The following is a 22,600-nucleotide window of genomic DNA, read 5'->3' as shown; positions in this document are numbered from 1 at the left end:
ACTAAACACCAATATACAAATAGCACTAAATGGAATGCACACTCACAAAATTTAAATAATTTCAATAGGTTTTAACTACTCTCAGTACTGCAACAATCACAACTAAACAAAAAAGCATGAAACAAAGGGGTAAGTGATATTCCAGCTTCAATGTACTCATAACAACATTTACAAACTATTACAATCTTAATAACTTTTTGTTGCAGACACAATAATCCATAAGGTTGCAGTATACAACACATCACATCTATGTAACAATTATTGGTGTCTCTGTAAACTACGCTTAACACGAACCCGGTGCTTCAACCAGACAACTTTCTGTTTGATGTCTATAGAACCTCATTTGGCTATGGAATATTTTCCCTGCCCCCTGTGATTATAAACTAAGATTAAACCACTCTGCATATTTCTGACATGTCAATGCTACAATCATCTTCCAACGATTAAAACAACGGGACACACTTGGTACTAGACTTTTTCATATCCTTGCTCACCAAGCTGCTCTCTTGTAAATATGTATATAAACTGTAAATTCTCAACTATTCAATTGGATAATGTAAATTTACTGTATAGTTGCCAACCATTGACAGTAATTATTGTTACAAACATTGATGGCGAGCACTATACCCTTTCCCCCCTGATTGTTATACTGTAAATAATTTTATAAACTTTATAATTTCCTATGAGTGCGTCAATTATTCTTCAGAGCACCGCTGCTGAACTCTGCTATAATTACCCAGTAATTTTAAGCATTGGTGCCGACTTCTTATTCTATAAACTTATATTGTTTAACCACCACCATTGTACAAGTGTTTCTCATACTTAATTTTCCCATTGTAATGTGTATTAATTTGTGCATGTTAAATACTAATCAGGTACCTGATTTTTGCCTTGAGGAGGTAATTTGACTGATGATGCCCTCAATGAAGGGCGAAACATGTCTCAAGCGGAATTAACAATAAATTCCTAAATGTAAAATTTATATGTATTGAATAGGTGATGAAATAAACCATTTAGCATCCTACATAATAAAAATAAGAATTGTAAACACTAGTAGCAAGTTCGATATGGGTAAAAACATGAAAATGGTCTTATGCAACATACCCTTAGTCGAGCAGCTCATCTCCTTTCTCCCAAGTCTTCCCAGCCCAAAAATTGCAACATTTTTGTAACGCTACTCTTTTGTTGAAAATCACCCAGACAAATCAAGCTGCTTTTCTTTGGATTTTTCCAGTTCTTGAATCAAGTAATCCTGGTGAGGGTCCCATACACTGAATCCATACTCTAGTTGGGGTCTTACGAGAGAGTTGTATGCCCTCTCATTTACATCCTTACTACAACCCCCAAATACCCTCATAACCATGTGCAGAGATCTGTACCCTTTATTTACAATCATAATTATGTGATTACCCCAATGAAGATCTTTCCTTATATTAAGACCTAGGTACTTATAATGATCCCCAAAGGGAACTTTCACCCCATCAATGCAGTAATTAAAACTGAGAGGACATTTTCTATTTGTGAAACTCACAATCTGACTTTTCACCCCGTTTATCATCATACCATTACCTACTGTCCATCTTACAATGTTATCGAAGTCATTTTTCAGTTGCTCACAATTTTGTAACTTATTTATTACTCTGTACAGAATAACATCATCTGCAAAAAGCCTAATCTCTGATTCCAGTTCTTTACACATATCATTGATATATATATAAAAAACATAAAGGTCCAATAATACTGCCTTGAGGAATTCCCCTCTTAATCATTACAGGGACAGAAAAAGTTTCGAATACTCTAATTATCTGAGTTCTATTTTCTAGAAACATCGCCACCAATTCAGTCACTGTTTTGTCAAGTCCAACTGCACTTATTTTTGCCAGTAGTCTCCCATGATCTACCCTATCAAATGCCTCAGATAGTGCAATCAAAAAACAGTCCAACTGACCTCCTGAATCCAGGATATCTACTATATCTTGCTGGAATCGTACAAGTTGAGCTTCAGTGGAATAACCTTTCCTGAACCCAAACTGACTTCTATCAAACCAGTTATTAATTTTGCAAACATGTCTAATATAATCAGAAAGAATGCTTTCCCAAAGCTTACGTGCAATGCATGTCAAACTGACTGGCCTGTAATTTTCAGCTTTATGTCTATCACCCTTTCCTTTATACACAGGTGCTACTATAGCAACTCTACATTCGATATAGCTCCTTCATGCACATAATAATCAAATAAGTACTTCAATCAATCAATCAATCAATCAATCAATCAATCAATCAATCAATCAATCAATCAATACTGATCTCCATTTAAGGCAGTCGCCCAGGTGGCATATTCCCTTCAGATATGGTAGTATATCCGAACCCACTGTCTTTAGTAGCATATATCTCCCGAAACCGTATCAATTCCAACTGCTTTTCTAGTTTTCAACTTTTGTATCTTACTGTATATGTCATTGTTGTCATATGTAAATTTTAATACTTCTTTAGTATTAGTCACCTCTATCTGGACATTATCCTTGTAACCAACAATCTTTACATACTGCTGACTGAATACTTGTGCCTTTTGTAGATCTTCGCATACACACACACTCCCCTTGTTCATTAATGATTCCTGGAATATCCTTCTTGGAACCTGTTTAAAGTACCTATACATACTCTTCCATTTTTCACTATAATTTGTATGACCACCAATTATGCATGCCATCATGTTATCCTTAGCTGACTTCTTTGCTAGATTCAGTTTCCTAGTAAGTTCCTTCAATTTTCTCTTACTTCCACAGCCATTTCTAACTCTTATTTCTTTTCAGCCTGCACCTTCTTCTTAGTCTCTTTATTCTCTATTATAATATAGTGGATCTTTACCATTCCTTACCACCTTTGTAGGTACAAACCTATTTTCACATTCCTCAACAATTCCTTTAAATCCATCCCAGAGTCTGTTTACATTTTTATTTACCGTTTTCCACCGATCACAATTATTTTTTAAAAACTCCCTCATGCCTGTTTTATCTGCCATATGGTACTGCCTAATAGTCCTCATTTTAATATCTTCCTTTCTTTCACATTTATCTTTAACTACCACAAAAACAGCTTCATGATCACTAACACCACCTATTACTTTGGTTTCTTTATAGAGCTCATCTGGTTTTAGCAGCACTACATCCAGAATATTCTTCCCTCTAGTTGGTTTCACCACTTTCTGAATCAGATGCCCTTCCCATATTAACTTATTTGCCATTTGTTGGTCATGCTTCCTGTCGTTCACATTACTTTCCCAATTGACACATGTATCTGTATACTCAACGCATTATAACTTCTCAGATAATGTTCTCTTCTTACCCAATAGAATAATATGAGTGGTTATTATTAGCTCTTACAATGTAGACCCTCTGATGAAGGTGAGTGCATTTGCCATGTATACAAAATTATGCTTTATTTTGGTGAAGGATAGTGTTTGGTATAGTGTATGAGGAGCAGGGATTTAAGGGACAGCACAAATACCCAATCCCAAACCAAGGGAGTTGATAATTTAAGATTAAAATCCCTGAACTGGCCGGGAATCGAACCTGGGGCCGTCTGAACAGCAGGCCAGTATGCTGATCGTTCAGCAAAGAAGCCAGATATTTCTTACTTAACACTAGAGAGGGACAGTTTATGTGTTCGTCACTTTGAACTTGGTGAGGAGGTGGGCTCAAGCACTAAACCATAACACCCACTGTATCTCCAATTATGCTAGTGAATTAACTCATCCTAGGAAGATGTCAATCATGCCCACTCCAAATCTACCACCAAACTTTTTTTTTTTTTTAAGAAAATACCAGCTTCTCCAAGGGTCACAAATTCAACTTAAGTAGGAGGGTCGTTATAGACGAGTGCCATAATCACTGGCTTCTCACCAAGGCGGCCCCGGGTCGAATCCCGGCCAATGCATGAAGTATTTCTGAAATTAAAGGTCATCTCCCCGTGCTTCGGATTTTACGTAAACTAGAGGTCCCGTGTCTATGAGATAGGCCTACCGATTACGAGAGATGACGCGGGGTCACCGCGAAGAATCCTTTCGGCCGTTATTCTTGGCTTTGTTCACCAGGTACGTTGTCTCATCGTCATATAGCTCCTCAATTCATCTCGCGTAGACGTAGAGCGACTGGACTCAAAACCCGTCCTCAGATCCAGGTAAACATCCCTAGCCTGGCCATGTATCGAACCCGGAGCCTCTGGTAAGCAGCACGCTCTATACCCTTAGACCTTAGCTAGCTTTTTCAAATTTCGTCATCAGACTAGCACTAGCTCCTGAAATAACCACCCCTAGTCACAATATCACCATGTTGGCAACAGTAAAAAATCATTTGCGGCAAGAGAGGTGACATAGAACATCGATGGATCGCACAGTTCGACAAAAAAGTACGAAACGTACGAACTACATTAAACACAGGACGCAATACATAGGCATGGTATTGCAAAATAATCGTATGCAATATTGAGTCTTTGGCTGGCAAAACAATAGTTCTACTTTCGTATACTATCCGTCGAATTGAAAAACTATGCATACGATGCGTAGAAAAATAAGAATCCAAAGATTGTCACCAGATATTAGCCAGCACATATCATGAATCTACTATAATACGTAAGACAAGTGTATAGAACTGCTCAGTATTCAGAGAGCTAATATAGTGAATTTCCTACAGATCTAAATGAGAATACAGTAACATAGACACACTTCAGTATCTATACGTTCAAGATATATTTACGCACATATTATAATTTTACCACGCACATCACTAAATAGCTGAAGCACCTATGTAATACATATATTTACAATACTGGAACCCAAAGTGAATGCTGGAACCTTACCTCGTTACGAAGTACCCCTTAATCTGAAGTTAAGTATTTCCTGACCAAAACTCCACAATAGTACGAATCGGTATCAAGTACATCCGCCGTTCCACGCTGTTTGTTAGCCACTCCGCACCACTCATTCTCTTTGCGATGCACATGAAACTGACCCCCGCGGAATTTAGCACTTATTAATAACAACCTAACGTTGTCGAGGAAGTCTTTTAAAATCTATCAAAAATCTGAAGCAGTTGGACTCCATGGGAAACATAGTCACGATGGTTTACCTCCTACCAGTAGGCCTATTCGTATACATAATGTCAAAGCAAATTGGTCCCAAGCAACAGTGTGCCTAAAAAATGCCAATGAGTTCCTGTTGACACTAGGCCTATACTACTGGATGGGTAAAATTTTATTACATTGCGACGAGCGAAATTTAATTTTTTGAATTGGGGTGTCTAATATCGGAGCGTAGTGGTGTTAAATACGGCACGGTATATGCATAATTACACCAACTCACTGCTAAAGATAAATAAAGTGTATTATAGTCGACGTACTTGGGTAGATTATTATTATTAGGTGAGGTATTCGGTTTAAATGTCAAAACATTCCGTACGGTACTTTTCTTTTGTCACAGGATCGAGCCTTTTCTTTGGCAAAGAAAGAGTCAGAACGGATTGATATGGACAAGGAAGATGATAATATTATTTTTAAATTATGGAGATGCAGAGGTGCTGGAATTTTGACCTTCATGAGTATTAGCGGTATGTGACATCAAAGCTACTGTACTGACACGGAGCACCTTCAAGTACAACCGGACTGACGGTGGTGGTAGTGGTAATTAGGTTCGGGTATTATTTTAATGATGCTTGTTGTTTTAAGAGACCTAACATCTAGGTCATCGGCCCGGTATTATTTTAAGAAGGTACTGGTGTTATTTTAACAAGTACAACTCGCCAACCATCCTCTCTTAACACTAATCAGAGGAAGAGCCCTGATTGTTCAAAGATAAAATAAAGGGGGGCCATGAAGGGTGTTGAAAATGAAAGACTCCTTAGGCCTCACAAACCTAATACTTTCTAGATCAGATGAGAACAAGAGTTAGGCAAGGGGGTGTTGGATAGTAAAGATGGACGTAAAGTGCTTGGCACAACCAAGTGGAAAAGTGCCAGATTCGGCTACGAGACCCGTGGCCACAAACCATCACTTATGTGAGAGCCTCAGGAAATGTGAGGATTACATCGTTTAGTCGCTCTTACGACAAGATACTATGGATGTCACCCTAACCATAGGCGTCCACCAAACTGAGCAGGAATCGAATACACCACCTTGAACTCAGAAGGCCAGCCCTATACTGCATTCATCACTTAGCCCAGTGGACAAGGAAGAGGATGACTTTCTGAATACCTTTGCACTCCCCTACATCACTACAAATTTCAGTTTAGGAATGTCAATGAAATGTACCGGTAGGTAGCCTACTCTTGCTGAACTTTACCTACCAAAATGTAACTTTGTCCAACTCCCACGTTAAATGGTCAGCATGCTGACCTTTGGTCCAAGGTGTCCTGAGTTCGATTCCCGGTCAGGTGGGAAATTTCTTTCCTTCTTTCTAATCTGTTTACCCTCTAGGGTTGGTTTACCTTTGGACTCAGCCGAGGGATCCCACCTCTGCCACCTCATGAGTATTACGTGCCATTAAAGCTACTGTACTGACACAGAGCACCTTCAAGTACCAGCCTTTTTCCCTCTGATTATTAAGATAGGATAGATGCTAAGCGTGGGTTGGCGACCAGAGGGCCCTAGCTGAGTCTGAAATCGCTTCCACTTGTGACATGCTCCTTGCTTTAATTTTTTCTATCTGACTTTCCTCAGTCCACTCTCGTTCTCTCCAACTCCGAAGTTTGCTAAGTCAAGGGAGTCAAGGGTATTTGATTCTGGCTGGGTCTGGAATTTTAACGTTCTTTGGTTATTTCCTCTTGCTCAGTGACTGAGCGTTTATACCATCTTTAACATCAGATTTCATTCTAAGTAAGGCCCAATCCTCACAGATGCGCAGGTCGCCCATGACTGTCAAATCGAAAGATCTGCACCAGGCCTCTCGGGAGGCCACATGCCGTTGTTATTATTATTAGTGCAGGAGTCCGACTCATTGGCTGAATGGACACTGTTGAGGCCTTCGCTTCAGAGCGTCCTAGGTTCGATTCCTGGCCGAGCCAGGGATTTTAATCTCCTGTTATTAGTTCTCCTGGCTTGGGGACTGGGTGTTTATATTTGACCCAACACTCTCCTGATCATATTCAAACAACACACCACACTACCAACCATTACACAGCAGTGATTACATCCCTCCATGTAGTGTTGACATCAGGAAGGGCATGCTGATGTAAAACAAGGCCAAATCCAAGTGTCGTACAGTCCACACCCACAACCCCAGAGTTGTGGGAAAAGTGGTAGAAAAGGAAGATTATTAGTACAGGAAGAAGAAATTATGGTGATTGTCAATTTGGCTTTTCCACTCGCTTTCTGGAGTAAATACAACTCATGTGCTGTCACATCTTATTATTATTGGAATTCTTATTGCATACGAGAAAATGGAAATGCACTGCATACTGTTGTTTGGCTTAACATAAGCTAAGATTCTATTTTTCTTTAATTCTTTCCTTCATTCCGTGTTCATATTACAATTTGATTTACATCACACCAACACAGATAGGTCTTATGGCGACGATGGCATAGGGAAGGGCTAGGAGTGGGAAGGAAGCAACCGTGGCTTTATTTAAGGTACAGACCCAGCATTTGCCTGGTGTGAAAATAGGAAACCACAGAAAGCCATTGAACCCACAATCTCCCAAATGCAAGCTTATAGCTACATGGACCAAACCATGCAGCCAATTGCTCGGTACATGCCGTGTTATAAATGATACTTACAGCCTATTTGAACCAAGCAAATTCCATTTCTTCATATTTCTTATTACTGTTATGTTTGTGTTTGGGACCTTCTTGACACCAATGCATACCACAAAGGTCCAGCAAAACTAGAAGATGGGGGTTTACTCTATTGTAATCATGGAATCAAGTGCTCTGTGCCCGACTGCCTTCGTCTCCAGAAATTAACCCGGTACTGATTTCTGTTGTAGATTGAATGACCTCTAGGACTCTCTGTGTTTCCAGTCTTACTTCCTGAAAGGGAATCCAACCCATGTCCTTCTGGTTGTATCTAAAACACTTTTACTGCTTCTGCTATATAGCTCATCCCCCTGCTATCGAAAAATTGGGAGTACTGAATTTGCTTAAAAATCTATATCCTAATCTAGAGTTACCTGTCTTATTAGACTTAAGCTAGGGTCCATTAACTGGCTGGACTTCGTCCACACTGTCTGAGATTGCATCAAAATTCCATTCACAGGCCTACACAGATAACATAACAATATGATGAGAATAGTATTATTTTCTCTCTTTGACAGGCTTGCACTTCCTTCTTTCCAAATACATCCTTGATTTAGCAAGAACTAGGTGGTGTGACTGGGTCTGGCATTTGTTAAATGACCTTAAAGGTTGGAATAAGCTCTACATTCCCCGTTATTAGGGCGTGAGTGTTGAGTGAAATCTCACTGTGAAGGGTGCCGTTCAAATCCAGGCTAGTACATTTATGTGGGATTTTGAAAATGAAAGTCACATCCTTTTGGTTCAAATTTCATGTAAAATTGAAAGTTCTGTTTTTAAGACTACATTACCAGCCACCAATGGAAATGAACGGTACCTGAATAGTGCTATACTCACTACCTGAAATTATATGTTTTACTTGAATTTAGCGGAGGAGGAGGTGGGGAGTGAAGGTAGAGATTAGTAGAGAGTCATCCCATGGCATAGGGGTAGTGAGCCTGCCTCTTGCCCGGAGGCTCTGGGTTTGATTTCCAGCCAGATCAAGGATTTTTTACATGGATCTGAGGGCTGATTTGAGGTCTGCTCAACCTATGTGAGAACAACTGAGGAGCTATCTGACTGTGACATAGTGGCTCCTTTCAAGAATTACAGTCGAGTGAATTTGTCACACTGACCCCGCATTACCTCGTAACCTGCAGGCCTTAGGACAGAGCCGAGTTTGCTTGATAAGCCAAGGCATATTAGGAGCTGTAGCAATGTGAGGTTTGTCTTTGATTAACAGAGTGAATAAGCTGTCTGCTTTCCACCCAGACCTACTCTCTGATCCAGATGTCCAAGCCTCGAATATCAGTCAATCTCAGAATTTTCACCTGATAAATAACGAAGCATCAGTAATGGTGTCAGACCTTGGCCAGTTCTGAAATATGCCAGGTGGCTCTAGTGACCCCAGAAGAATCCAAGACACACCAAAGGAAGTATTTTTAAACTTTACCTATCCACTCATGAATGAAGACCTATATTAATCTAAACAACTCATTCCAACTGTCATTTTGATATTAACCTGATGCTAATATTCACTTAAGGTTTCTCCATTGCTCATTGCGTGGATTGTAGTTTCCAAGTCACAGTTTAAAGAACACATAGAACACAAGTTGTTACTGGCAGTACACAGGTATTGTAGGTTACTCCATACCAGTGCCTGATATTGACATCTTTGTTGATGAAAGTATATCCAACACAACCGCATTCTATGAAGAAATTATACTGTTTAGTTGTCCTTCTCTAGTTAGATTTTGTGGTTGTGGTAGATCTACTTGTATTGGTTTTGTGGCCTTAGAATTTTAGATTTCCCCCATATTAATTTCCAAACCAGTTGCTGCTGAAACAACCTGTAGTTTTTGGATTACAGCATTCAGTTCTTGCAGCTCTGCGCTTATAAGTACAATAAATTCTTAGTAAGATTTTAAATATCTTGCCCCCCCCTGTTCAATACAATAAACTATGTTAAGGTCATCTTAATCTTGATGTGCAAAAGACAAGACATACATATAAAGGAACAGTACATAAGAATTAAAATAATAAGAAAGGAACAATTTTATAGTATAATATTTATCATTTTTCCAGTCTTGCTGCGATTTAAATGAGTGCTGATTTAACTAGAAATAAGTCCAGAGTTGAATAAAAAGTGGTTGGCTGGAGCTGTATCACTGAAATCAGCTAGACCATGTACAATGGAAATGTCAGATATTATCGGTCGTCAATGTTCAAACACAGTGAAATTTAAGTTCTGTTTTTCTTTAATGAAGGTTAAAAATGTTGATTAGGTATCTAAAAGGAAATAAAAATATCAAGTGTGATAATGAGAAAAAATTTGAAGAAAGAGTTATCAAATAAAATGCTGAAACATGTACTCTCCCTCTCCTCCGGCTTTGTACACAAGTTGTTCGGGTTGGGTTGATGTTGACCTTAACACTGACTGGGGACTGCTCAGAGATAATGTTCACTAGGGGAAGTAGCAGGTGAGGGAAGGAGGAATGAGTTGAAGGACAAGGAGCTGCACATGTGTTGCATGTTGTGACAGGCGTGCTTGTTTGCTAATTAAGATCTCTTTCAATCATTATATGAACAAGAATGTTACCTTTTCCCAAACTTCATTGAGATTATGAATGGGATGCAATTTTTGATCAAGGTCAATGTAATTATTTTCCAGAATGTGTAATAATAATTCCAATGAATGATATTTCTATGTTTTAACAGAAATATTTAATTTAATCAAGACAATATAGAAAGCTGCTTTTCTCAGCTTCGAAGATTTAATGAACACCCTCTTCTTACAGCTGTAATGCAAAAGTGTGTTATTGACAATGCATATAATTTCCTAACATTTGCTGTTTGTGTTGTTGACTGTGTATATAGTTTCCTAATACATTGGACTCTTTTTGATTGGAACTCAAGGGGAATCAGAAAAAAATTGAATTGTCCAAAATTCCAATCAACCAAGAATGACTGTTTAATAAAAATACAGTACTGTACTAATTCTTAGCATACCTTAAAATGTTTGTATCATGAATATTGTAGAATATGTTTAGTTGATTAGGGAAATCAGTACCAAAATAAAAGTGTGAACCATGTTAAAATAGAAAAAATAAAATGAGCACTTTCTTCTTATGAATACAATCAATTTTCATCTACATCACACAATTTATTTGACTTCAAGTCACTAGCTACCCTGCAAGTGAAGAAAGAAATGGAGATATTACTTCAAATGAGATTTATATCACCATACTCTGCCGCGCTATGAATGGTCAATTATTTACTACAAGTAAAGTTATAAAGAACATTTTAATGCAGCTAGATACAGAAAGTTTCCTTCTATGAGTGAACCCATGAGAGATTACAATAATTCATTTTTGTCTATAGATAAAAATTTAAATATGCTGCACATAGCCAATAAAGGAACTTGTAGATTAAAGGTTGAAGAACATTTTAACACTGTTCTTCAACCTTTAATCTACAACTTTTTATCTTCTCATCAATGTGTTCTACATTTCTACCATATGCCTATGACTTTTGTCTCCTAGAAAGGAATATAGTGATCTCTTGACTAACCTTCAACATTATTTTCTCAATATTACTTTTTGAATAAATATGACTGATCGTCATTCTCGTCAGAGTCTAATTGTAACCGCCAATTGCTCAACTTAATTTAATAGCAATCTTATTACTTGTTCATCACAGTTTGTTGCTTTGTCCATTTTACTTGTGATAGCAGCCTTTTAATGTCAATAATTTTAATACTTCCACCTTTGTAATTCTTCACATTGTAAAAAAAATTTTAAAACCAACATTGTTATTTTTAATGTTAATTTTAGTTTAAGTCTCTTCAAGATTTCTTAAATTAATTTCATCTTATTATATATTAATCAAGTGCTTATTTTTATTCCAAGATTAAGACAATGGCTGATGATGCCTTCATACCAGGTGAAACATGTACCATTTTTAGTTAATAGATCAATGTAAATCATCCAAGACAATGACTTATTGTATTGATTAGGTGGTCAATTTAATAAATAACTTACTGTTATTATTCTAAACACACTCCAGTTCCGTAAGAAAATTTCTGCATCCATTCTATAATTTCTCAGCCATGATTCAGCTCCTATTACAATATCTGGTAAGTATATATCTATTAAATTACTTAGTTTGATTTCTTTCTTTACAATACTTCTACAGTTCAACACTAACATTTTTATGTCATCCCTACTTGACTTCCAGATCCCTGTACCCTTATCACCGCTCCCTAGACCATCCCGTTTCCTGAATGTACCTCCCTATATTTATATTTAATAACAGCACACGAATGTGCAGGAAGTTTTAGGGAGTCAGATCTCCTTACTGTACTTGTTCATGATCTAGTTGACATTTGGTACGTTCAGATCTCCCGCTATAAACAAATCCCTTTCCTTATCAAATAATTCTGAATTAGCATCATCACTACCCTTTCCCGGTCTGTACACTCCAAAGACATCAAGTTTCCTATTATCTTTAGGAATGAGCCTTACACATAGAATTTCATGTTTGTTATCCTTAACTTTTTTGCAGCTTACAAAGTCTTCTTTCACCAGAATGAAAATTTCTGCATCCATTATAAAATTTTTCTCAGCCACAATTCAACTCCTATTACAATATCTGGTAAGTATTGTTATATTTTGCTGAAATACCTATAAATAATAATAATAATTCACTATAATCATTGCCCCACACTTGGGTGCAATTTGTAACTTTACTGTTAACAATAATAATAAAATAAATGACTAAATAAAATTACTCAAAACAATAAAATACTTGAAATAAATTAAATTAATAAACATAATAAATCGAAATGTCCATAGTATGGACGCCAGAGTTCACCAGAATGGATCCCTCGAATTTAGATAGAGCTTGATAATTCTTTATCTCCCAGGGCGTGTACATAATGCTGCATACTGGTACATCTGCTACAGACTTACGTAACCTTCTGAAAATGACTAAATAGGTAGGAACTGCACCTGGGTTCATCAATAACTCCACTGATTCTAAAATATCTAACTATATTCTCAATAAAATCCGTGCATGAGCCTCATCAACACACCAAAATACACTTATAATTACACAAACAAAATATTACTGAAAGAGTCCATATTTACAACAACAACAAAGAAAACAGTGGGGAAAATGAAAGCGAGAACTAAGCCACCATTTGTGTTTAGTCCGTTGAACATTGTACATATATGTAGATAAGAACCCTTCACTGTCCCTGTATCCACATGACTTACCGATTCTCATAATCGGCACTTATAATATCACACAGATACTGTACCTCATAATACTGTGTTCACTGACTAACACTTGTTATAAAGATATATTCACCTGAGCAACACACGCTTGTCGTTTCTGAACATAAATTATGGAAAGTCTGAGATATAGCACCTCCCAGCTTCCACCAACACGTAATACCAGGCCGCCACAAGTGATACAATACCCAGTGCGTAAACAGTCCACAGTTTGCAGATCAGCCACTTTCCTCGAACATAAAAAGACTACGTTCCACAAATGTTGGAAATCCAGTCCAGTATATTGCAGCAGTGTCACTCCCGTGTGTGTTAGCACTACTCTCTTCCCATACAGTGTCAGCACTACTTCATTCCTATACAGTGTGTCAGCACTACTTCCTTCCCTACAATGTGTGTTTCTACTGTTTGACCACATGCTAAACAGACATCAGCATTCCCCTGCCTCTCCAGAAGATACGTCGAGATTGATCTTGGACAGCCAATCATGAGTAGATCCTCTAGTCAAGACCAAGCCCTGAACTACTTCTTGGTCCCAGGACAATAACAAACTGGAGTGTTTCACATGAGTCACAGAACTTTCTGAGTACAACAAGCTCATCTCATCATGACTCATGCATAGTTTCCAAGTTCAAATGTTTTCCCAGCTGTTGTACAAATCAAATTACTCATACCACATATGGAGACCTTCCAGCTTACAAATATTAATGACAAAATATACAACTGAAATACAGATGATAATAATAATAATAATAAAATACTGACAATAATATCTCTCACTTCTACATACAGTGTGAGGGTGTGATATATGTACTATCTCAGTATATATCTATTAAATTACTTAGTTCGATTTCTTTCTTTACAATACTTCTACAGTTCAACACTAACATTTTTATGTCATCCCTACTTGACTTCCAGATCCCTGTACCCTTATCACTGCTCCTTAGACCATCCCGTTTCCCTGAATGTACCTCCCTATATTTATATTTAATAACAGCCACGAATGTGCATGAAGTTTTAGGGAGTCAGATCTCCTTACTGTACTCGTTCAATGATCTAGTTTGATTTTTGCAGTACGTGAAGTGATATCTTTCACACGGTTTGTCACATAAATTGCATATGCACTGACTGTTTGGTTAATGGAAGTGTTTTGTTTTACACAGTTTGTGGCGGAAACCGTGAATAGCGAGTCTTGTGATGGCGCTTCACATGCTCTATGCTATAAACCTTCCAAACAAATTTCCTAACTTATACGTACCACTGCGATTTAAGTGAAGGCCATTTGAGCGCAGATCCCTATCTGCTAACCACACATTAGGATCCAGGAATCTCACTCCCAGTTTCCCACATACCCACTCTATAGTCTCATTGAAATCGCCAATCACCCTCCAGTCAATATCCCTCCTACACAGTATTCCACTGATAACAATCTCTGCTTCCTTAAACTTCACCCATTCTGCATTTACCAGATCCCACACATCGCCAACTATGTTGGTACTTATACCAGCTTGCTTTACGTTCTTGGTACCAACGTGAAACACTACCACCTTCTCCTTCCCCTCCTCCTCTTCTATTTTCTCCAACATCTGCCTCAACCTAATTCCTGCATAACACTCTATCCTGGTTCCCTTTCCACCACATGTCTTGATTTCAGCTTTCTTCTGTGTACTAATTGCAGTAACTCTGACTTCCAATCTTGTTCATAATCTTCATCTCCAAAATGTTTGGATTAAACCCTTGCATTATTTGTTGAAAACGAATCACCTCTTTTACAAGCATGGATCCACCTTTTATTTAGGTCAGCCTCTTTAGGGAATGAACTTGCTTGTTGTTTTAAGGGCCTAACATCGAAGGTCATCGGCCCTTTAGGGAGTGAATGAAACTGCAATGGCGCAACAAACCATACTGAAAAGTATACATTATTAAGGCCTTTTTTATGCTTCTTATTACATAATATAAATACAAACACTTTCCTTTACACCACAGATATGCTACTATCGTGTATTATTAACTTAACTCATAGCTTCCACGTGCATAGCGACTCATATTCGAACTACCTATACCTCGTTCAGCGTGTGGGTCCCGTGTGACGTCATAACTTCGCTTACACCTACCTCCTGTTCATGAATCTTGAAAAAAAAAAGTGAAAGTAACGCTGCGATAACAATGTTCTGGGATTCTCACCGATCACGGCAGTGGGTTTCGGATTACGTCCTTGTGACGTAATGAGATTTTTGGTTTCCTTTCAAATGTCCGCTTAAAGGTGCTAATCTAGTCATGAAACATTCTAATTTTTATTTCGAATTCATTCTTTGGATATGAATATCTGGAATTATCTGAGCAATCTGCTGTAATAAATGTACAGGATCTTCATCTACGCAAGGATACCTCACGATCAGGTTAGCGGAAATTTTATATTGTTTTCACACAACTCAACTAATAGGTTCATGATTTCATGTTAGTTTTATTTTGATGTGATCAATTTAATTATCGGTATGCATTTCCCGTTTGGACGTGGACGTACAATTCTTTCGACTATTGTATGGGTATTATAAGTAGGTATGAAATGCTGTCTGTTGATGTATGTTGCTCTAGTCAGTTATGTTGTCGTTCTTTTTAGCTCCTGTTTACATTATTAAAATTTTACGAGTTTCATACCAATGCTTTTTGGTTGCTTTATTTCGATATAACCTATAATTAAGTATAATATAAAAATGTCTTCATATCGAAGTGTGCGATCGAACACTGCTTTGAGTTTTACGTTTCTTTCTCTGAGCAGTCTTGTAGTTTTCTGGGAGAAATCAAATTATGTTTAATAATGATATTAATGGGAGGTCATGGACACATTACATATATATAGGGAGAGTCAAATGTATTCGGACACTTATAGCGTTTCCGATGTAAAAGATAATACTTCCACTGTTATGGGTAGGAAGTGAAATTCAGTATGTCAAAGGTAAGCTTACTGTACCGTACTTCCGAAAACAAGCGGGATGTATTTACCACTCCCTGTCAAATGGTCTATTCTACGCTCCAAGAGTATTCAGGGACATAATGATAGAGAGAAAGAAATGAGTGTAGTGGTGTCACGTTTCAAAACTGCATTGGGCCTCAGGAGTACCAGTATTAGTGCGACACAATGCAGCAATGGACAGCAGTGAAACCAACAGCAGAATCAAGGAACTGAAAGGTAAGGAGATGACACAGGATGTAAGAAGACTGATTGTAAGGCTACATAATCAATTAAAATCATTAAATGTGATAAGCTGGATTGTTAATAGACCTTGTTAAGCTGTTTATAATGTAGAAGACAAGTTCATTGAGGACAAATCCATCCGAAACAGGCCAAGAATGAGATGACCGCAAATGCTTACATCATACGATAAGCATGTTATTCACCGATCTATCAAGAAAACCCCAGTCTCAGTGATCTGATTATTGTTGTTGAACTGCGGAACACCAGTGTCACAGTTTCTGCAAGCACAGTTTGTAATCATGAAGGGCTCGATGGTTGAGTTGGTCGAAATAAGTTCTGGGTGAATTAAATGAACAGGATAAAGCAACTGGAATTTGCTCTGAAATATATGGATAAGACTGAGGAATTTTGAATGAAAGGTGATATGAACTGATGAGAGTAAATTCAATATGTTTTGGTTCAGATTGGGAATTGAAGGAATGGAGGGATGCAAGCACTGAACTGGAGCCTCAGAATATCTTTCTAACTGTTAAACATGGTGGTGGGGCTGCACGAGTGCACTCGGTGAGCCAAAGTTGCACATTATTATTCATTTTCCACTGCAAGACTTCTACAAAATGTTGAGGAATAACTTTGGTAATACTTTTGTTGATTTGAAGGGGAACAGACTTGAATTTACTTTCTCTTATTGTATCTCTGGTGTAGCACATTTGCTGTAGGTGTCTGGTTTATATGACATAGACTCAAGTACTCTTGTAGTTCTTCTGATCAATTTGTCTTCAGTTGGTGTATTCATGCCTCTTTTCTGTAGATCAGTGGAGAGATCCCCTAATTCTCTCAATGCATCTAACATTGTTTCCTAAAAATTCAACTGAACTTAGAAGTTTCTTTAGCCTGCTGAACTTTCCCTAGAATCTCTAGTTTTGTCATTTTTGGCTATTATAAGATGTAAATACAAACTCTAAAAATCTTCCTACACAGATGTCGCTGCCCAACTTGAAGATAACCTGTGAAAAGTTTTTTAGCTTGTAAAAGGCTTTGTCCCAAGATTACTACCATGGTAAAGAAGTTTGCTTTGATTTTTTGATGATTAGGCCTACTTCTCGAAATAAAATTCGAAAATGAATGTTGTTAGACCCATGTAGTCCCCTCACTGTGTCATTTACAGAGCATTTCACTTTATGATTGCTGCATTGCCATACTGTTATTGTTAGAAAAAACTTACTCAGTTCTATCGTAAAGCAATTTTTTCCCTATTTTCATGCGCCACAAAGATGATTTACTTTTAAAAATTCCAATGTTAAAACATATGTATTTAATCTATCTAAAAGTGTACTTGTAATATATGAGGCAGTTCCACTGTCCAATTCTATAATGTCTAACAATGTTGTCTAACACGAATCATCGTAATCTATAGAAATTTTTTAACAAATAACTAATGTGTCTTTGCTTGCTTATGTTGCAGATTTATCATTAACAATACTAACTTTTTGTTTGTTTTCTGCTATGTAGGTCCCAGGTATGTTGATTGACCCAAATCATACATACATGTCAGTTTAATCAACAAGAATAGAATCTCTACATTGCTTTTTATCCCTCTCTTGGAGTCCATGGTCATGGCCCTCTGGGTAATGTTTCCTGTTAAGGCTCCTATGATGATCTCTAAGAGCAGTTAAAACAATTACACCTTTTTGCATTTCGATAAGACATGCCTCCAGTAATTCTTTTCTCATTTACTCCTAAAACTTGCGACACAGTCTGATGAACCTTGTTTAATTTATATTCTGTAATTACTTTCTTCGACTCAGTTGGTGAGTATTTTTATCACTGCCAAAATAAGAAATTTCAGTCTCTGTCCATTCTCACATTATATATAATGACTTTTCTAATTTATTATTGCCTTTTAGAACATGTCACAGCTTATTTTACCTTGTATAAGAAAATTCCATGGATTTTGCTGTGTGAAATAATTATATTCTTCATGGAAAATGTGCAACAACACTAACAGTCAGGTATTCACTTTTGGACATTTCATTGCTCTGCACTTTACCAGCACTTTTAATTGTTATCACATCACTCTGCACTTCACAGCTATTTTTATCTGTCTTCTTAAGATATTTTAATAAAATTTTTTTTTTTTTAAGATATATAATTTAATTCACAGAAAACAGTACAGTAATAAAGGACCAACACAGCATTCAGCTCAGGATCACACTACCAGTTCATTGCAATGGTTGTATCATGTCTGTAATGCACTAGTCACTAGACCTACATATTTCAGGGATGCACATTTCACAGTCTCCCTCTGGTAACTGTGCCCCACCCTGATTAAGTCTGTAGGTTAGGTGTAGGCCATACAATCAGTCATCTGCCTATGTGCTTAAATGCACAGAAAGTCTGGCAATACTGCATCAGAGAAACACAGGGGATGTATATTGAATTCTAAATAATACATTTTTGATTATTAATAATGTTCATTTCATAACGATAATGATAAGGATTGCCATAAAACTTAATGTTTCTGCTGCATCATTCTTAGTAAATTATGTTTCAGTGCTCACCATCACTAGTGCATATTGCCACATCCTTTCTGGATCTGAAAGTTCCAGTACTCAAGATTCAAATATAGAAAAGTGCCAATACTGCGTACTGGTGAGTTCCGGCTCACTTTAACCCCTATATGTAAGTATATTTTTACTAAATTCTTTCTTGTTCTTGTATATAAACTGTAGCAGTGGAATGATTTCTTTGGTGGCGTAATGTTAAGACCTCTATAAGGAAAATTTAAATTCTATTTCCATAAATAAATAAAGTGTGTCTGCCTCTGTAAATTGTTCTCAATATTATTCATCGGGTATTGCTCTTTCAACTCTATCTTGGTCACAACTTCATTTTGAGGTCATTAACTTTTTGAATACTTACAGTAGGGTGAATGCTTCATCAGGTTTTTGTATATTTAATGAAAATTATTTTCTTGTGGAAAAAGGATGTACATTACTTGCAAGGCTCCATATTCTGTGTCGAAATAATGTTGAACTGTAAATCTTGAACATCTATGCCTGTTTAATGAAGCATATCCAGAAATAAATGTGTCCTAGATTTCACTCAGAAAGCTACATGTGTATTATGCATGCCTTACGTATTAGTGCAAATTAGTATAATATTTTATCCTGTATGAAGTCGTTTAGGAAATTGTAAAGACAGGTTAATGTAAATTACTGGTTTCTTATAGATGGTTAGCAGAAGTACACGTTAAAGGTTCATATAGGGATATGCTGAACTCCAGTGAGAAGTCTGTTGGCGTCCTGTTTTCAAAAGAGAATTTAGGTTTGGTAAAGAAGCAGACCCCTTCCTGAATGGGTTCTAGAATTTTTAAAACTTTGGACAAATTTTACCAAGTCCAAAAGAAAAAAAAAATGCTAAAAATAATGGAATAGGCAGTTTATCATGTCTTCAAAGTGTGGCAGTTTATATATATTTGTAAAATAAATGTTGACCATGTTTATGACATCATGCATTACTTGGTTAAAATGTCTACATGAAAGAAAAGCAGACATAATTTTTTATGATGTCACACAAATAGCAAAATATCAGAGCACTGTATATGAAAGAGGGTAAAACAGTTTTAAAGCAATTACATCTCGCATATAATGCTCTAAAATAATATTGACTCCAGAAATTCAGAACATAGAAAATTTGGAAAATTAAAGTGTATATTTCTTTTTCGAAATATACATGCCCAGTTTTTGCCCCCATTGGAAAAGAATGCTAGTAGCACTCTTTCCTTTAATTTCATATGCTCTCTAAGTGAATTACATTATTCAAAGTTTTACAGTTCTAACACTGCATATTGACTAATCATGTGTTTGAATTATCACGGCTCAACATTTGAAAGAATGACAAATGGACATGCGTAAAACAGGGTCGGCTGGGCTGAGAGGCTCAGGCAGTTGAGGCGCTGGCCTTCTGACCCCAACTTGGCAGGTTCAATCCTGGCTCAGTCTGGTGATATTTGAAGATGCTCAAATACATCTGCTTCATGTCTAGATTTACCAGCACGTTAAAGAACTCCTCTGATACCACGGTGTCTCCAAAGACCATAAAAGAAGTTAGGACATAAAGCCAATAATATTATTAAAACAGGGTCAGCAATTGTGTCAACATTATTCAACAATGCACCACTTCTTTTCAGGATATTTCAATCTTTCTTTTAACGAAGTGCATATTGGTGCTGTTTATGATGCAAATAAATATAAATTGCCAACTGCTGAGTTTAGAAACATTTGCAAAATGTTGTGACATCATAATATATGATGTCGTGGAAGTTCTTTAGTTCCTTGTGAGTTGCTAAATAATAAAATTCCTCACACATGCACAGCAGCAAAAATTTGGACTTACTGTAGTTTCTGGATATTAGTTCCATGTCTCCCTCTAACTCACTATGACATCATGACTTCTCAGTTGCCCTGTAAACATGGTGGGGATGTGCTCTCATAGTCATATACAGGATGTATCTGTGATGATATTACAAACTTTCAGGGATGGTGGAGGACGGCAAATGGATCAGCATGAGATAAAGAACCATATTCCAGAAAAGATCAAGTCAAAAGTTAAGCAAAATTCTACTCATTTAAGTTTATTTACCTGCACAAGTTTCACAAGGTGCTCCATTTAGAATAGATGTTCAAAATGGCCTCCCCCTGTGTCAATGCAGGCATTGCATCGTCACACAAAGTTCTGTCGTACTCGTTCGAATATCCCCAGTGTCATTTGAACAGCATCGCAAGTAGAGAGAATTCTTGCTAAGAGATCCTCTTCAGTCTCGACAGGTGTCTCATACACAAGGCTTTTCACATGTCCCCACAAGAAGAAATCAAGTGGGGTGAGATCAGGTGAACGAGTGGGCCATGAAACAGGACATCCTCTTCCTATCCAATTTGCAGGGAATGTCTGGTCCAGATGTTCATAAACCCTCAGTCCAAAGTGAGGCGGGGCTACATCATGTTGCAACTACATGTATTGACGAAGTGCAAGTGGGATGTGTTCCAGGAACGTGGGTAGTACATCTCTAGCACCACTGTGTACACTGTTGCTGGAAGAAGAAACGGGCCTACTACATAATCATTGACTATGCCTGCCCACACGTTAGCTGAAAGTATTGCTGATGGCTCTGTACAATTGTAGCATGGGGATTCTCATCAGCCCAAACATGACTGTTGTGACAATTTAGCATTCTGTCACCAGTGAAACAGGCTTCATCTGTGAAAAGCACATACCCAGCAAAGTGAGGATTGACTGCAAGGCACTGCTAGACCCATTGGCTGAACACAACTCGAGGTGCGAAGTCAGCAGAACTTAAAGCCTGCACTTTCTGTGTATGGTTGGGGTGTAGCTGCATTTCACGTAATACTCGCCACACAGTCATACGCAAAACATTCATTTCACATGCAACTGCTAGAGTGCTGATTGCAGGCGCCTCATCCACACGAGCAAGGACTGCATCTTCTAAGTCGGGAGTCCGTGTAATTCGTCATCCTCATCGGTCATTGTACTGTGGTACCAATTGCCTTGTTTCACTTAATCGTTGGAACAGTCGTGGGAATATGGTGTGTCACTTAATCGTTGGAACAATCGTGGGAACATGGTGTGAGCCGGATGTCTCCAACATGGATATTTGGTCCCGTACTACCGTTTTGGACAGGGCTGATCAATGTACCACTTCAACCCATAAACACAGACTGAAGCCTACAGTACAGACATCGCACACCGATCACGTCAGTATACAGTACACCATCTGCATTGGAGTAGTTGAGTTATTATCCTAGCCTCTTCTGCTTGTCAGGATTGTCTCTCCTATTTTACTCTTAGCACATGTAGTGTACAGTACAGTTGGTGGTATCAGACTGAATTTTGTTTTAACTTTTGACTGCTGGCTGCAGTGGTGTAGTATATACCTCATTGGTCTACTAATCCCAAGTTAACAGGTTCAAACCTGACTGAGGTCGATAGTGTTTAAGGGTATTGAAAGGTAACAACCCCATGTCATTGGCTTCTGGCACGTTAAAGAACTGCTCCAGGACGAAATTCTGACACACTGGCGCCTGTTAAGAATGGACGGGTGTTAAACAGCTTGGATTATTAATAACTTGCTACTCGAACTTTCCCCAACTGTGGTTTCTTATCTCGAATTGATCGATTTGCCATCCTTCATCATCCCTGAAAGTTTCTAACGACTTCACGGATACACTCTGTATAATCGACTATTCAGTGGTTTATATCTTGGGTAATTGTACAAGAATGCAGTAATGCACCTTATCTCATTTCTCGCACCATAATAAATATATATCTAATA

At 37.6% G+C, this 22,600-nt stretch overlaps 2 protein-coding genes across 4 annotated transcripts in view; one reads left to right on the top strand and one right to left on the bottom strand.

Moving 5' to 3' along the window:
* LOC136856733 (zinc finger MYM-type protein 1) overlaps positions 1-13,192 on the bottom strand; it is a 179,501-nt gene extending 166,309 nt beyond the window's left edge. Inside the window, exon 1 of the mRNA XM_067134809.2 lies at positions 13,132-13,192. The gene's annotated coding sequence lies outside the window, so the exon portion shown is untranslated. The remainder of the gene's footprint in view (positions 1-13,131) is intronic.
* Positions 13,193-15,243: 2,051 nt separating this feature from the next.
* LOC136856732 (serpin B4-like) overlaps positions 15,244-22,600 on the top strand; it is a 304,832-nt gene continuing 297,475 nt past the window's right edge. For all 3 annotated transcript variants that reach the window (XM_068231104.1, XM_068231103.1, XM_068231102.1), the window contains exons 1-2: positions 15,244-15,451; positions 18,803-18,930. The gene's annotated coding sequence lies outside the window, so the exon portion shown is untranslated. The remainder of the gene's footprint in view (positions 15,452-18,802; positions 18,931-22,600) is intronic.

The sequence above is a fragment of the Anabrus simplex genome, chromosome 1 (assembly GCF_040414725.1).
Source record: "Anabrus simplex isolate iqAnaSimp1 chromosome 1, ASM4041472v1, whole genome shotgun sequence".
Lineage (NCBI taxonomy): Eukaryota > Metazoa > Arthropoda > Insecta > Orthoptera > Tettigoniidae > Anabrus > Anabrus simplex.
Note: the sequence above shows the minus strand (reverse complement) of the source record. Positions and strands in the feature narration are given on the sequence as shown.